The sequence below is a fragment of the Rhinoderma darwinii genome, chromosome 1 (assembly GCF_050947455.1).
Source record: "Rhinoderma darwinii isolate aRhiDar2 chromosome 1, aRhiDar2.hap1, whole genome shotgun sequence".
Lineage (NCBI taxonomy): Eukaryota > Metazoa > Chordata > Amphibia > Anura > Rhinodermatidae > Rhinoderma > Rhinoderma darwinii.
Genome location: NC_134687.1, coordinates 411,061,151 through 411,063,013, shown reverse-complemented (window position 1 = coordinate 411,063,013; position 1,863 = coordinate 411,061,151). Strand labels below are relative to the sequence as shown.

Sequence of the window (1,863 nt, the reverse complement as noted above, 5' to 3'; positions counted from 1 at the left end):
AGTGAATGTTATAGAGAATCCTACACCACTGCCTTAGTCCTGGGTACCTCAAAGGGGGATATCTCTATATTTTCAAGATCAAGCAAGTAAAAGGGTCTTCAAGGACTTCTTTTTGCAACACTGTCATCATAAACCAATAAATACAAGACGGAAATGGACAAGAAACAGTTCTAATCTTTCAATTCATCATCCCCAAAAAATCGACTCTTAACATGTTTGTTTTTGCTACCAAACTGGAGAGGCAGAGCTTTTCTGTAAGTCAGGATGGCCGAGTGGTCTAAGGTGCTGCGTTTAGATCGCAGTCTCCCCTAGAGGCATGGGTTCAAATCCCACTTCTGACAGCTCAACTTTTCTTAAACATTCTTCGCAGTCATTCCGTCAGTGTTGGTGAAATATTAGTAAAAAAATGACGTCGGTATACGCCCCAAAACATTAGACTCTTCAGATAACTGTTTCGGCATCCAATCTTTAAAAATTGCACTTTTGTGTAGGTTAGGATGACCGACCGGTCTCTCTTGAATTTGTGGATTTAAATCCCACTTTTGAACACTCATATTTTCTTAGCATGATATAATGTCAGGTCTAAGACTCATAAAGTAATGACGCATTTTCCTTGAGCTCCTCCGCTATCCTGGTAAAATCCTCGCCAACTCCCAGTAAAGACTTCTACAGACTCAACACCAGACCTGGGACAATTCTGCATTCAGTACTATTGAGTGATAGTGCAGCTATTCTGTTGCCCAATTTCTATGCAGCTGAGTACGGCGATGAGAGGAGTCCTTTTGCTAATAGCATTTACCCACTGTAGCCGTGTAAGTTGTGGCAATATTTGAGACACGGGGCCACATCCTGGGCCTGGCTACAGAACATGGCCTATCTCCACTACTGTGCACTCCATAGCTCCAAGAGACCAGCCCGAGCCACTTATATACATGTGGCTTTGTATTAGTGGGAGTTTGGAGCCAAATTAATTCTAGCACTTGTAAAACTGTCAGAGAAACCCCATCCCTGACGAACACCTGCAGAACCCACCAGTTACGCGGCTTAATCTAAATTCTGATAAAGAGAAGTGCTCCACACCCAACAGTCAGGTGCAGTAGATACCTTTTTTAGTACCACGACTTTCACAACACTCCTTTCTGCCAACTTTTTTAACCTTGATCATATTCTCTACCAACTCTAAATTCTCATGATCCCCATATCTCTAACAGGACCCTAAATATAAGTGAACAATGTAAAACAGTTCATATCCCTCTGCTTACTTGAGTGAATGTTATAGAGAATCCTACACCACTGCCTTACTCCTGGGTACCTCCCAGGGGGATTTCTCTATATTTTCAAGATCAAGCAAGTAAAAGGGTCTTCAAGGACTTCTTTTTGCAACACTGTAATCATAAACCAATAAATACAAGACGGAAATGGACAAGAAACAGTTCTAATCTTTCAATTAAACATCCCCCAAAAAATCGACTCTTAACATGTTTGTTTTTGCTACCAATCTGGAGAGGCACAGCGTTTCTGTATGTCAGGATGGCCGAGTGGTCTAAGGCGCTGCGTTTAGGTCGCAGTCTTCCCTAGAGGCGTGGGTTCAAATCCCACTTCTGACAGCTCATCTTTTCTTAAACATTCTTCGCAGTCATTCCGTCAGTGTTGGTGAAATATTAGTAAAAAAAATGATGTCGGTATACGCCCCAAAACATTAGACTCTTCAGATAACTGTTTCGGCATCCAATCTTTAAAAATTGCACTTTTGTGTAGGTTAGGATGACCGACCGGTCTCTCTTGAATTTGTGGATTTAAATCCCACTTTTGAACACTCATATTTTCTTAGCATGATATAATGTCAGGTCTAAGACTCATAAA

The 1,863-nt window shown here is 41.4% G+C and overlaps 2 non-coding genes across 2 annotated transcripts; both read left to right on the top strand.

The window, feature by feature from the left end:
* Positions 1-258: 258 nt before the first annotated feature.
* TRNAL-UAG (transfer RNA leucine (anticodon UAG)) lies at positions 259-341 on the top strand. Its single transcript has one exon. It is a non-coding gene; the product is annotated as a tRNA-Leu (tRNA).
* A 1,183-nt stretch (positions 342-1,524) lies between these two features.
* TRNAL-UAG (transfer RNA leucine (anticodon UAG)) lies at positions 1,525-1,607 on the top strand. The gene has a single exon. It is a non-coding gene; the product is annotated as a tRNA-Leu (tRNA).
* The last annotated feature ends 256 nt before the right edge of the window (positions 1,608-1,863 follow it).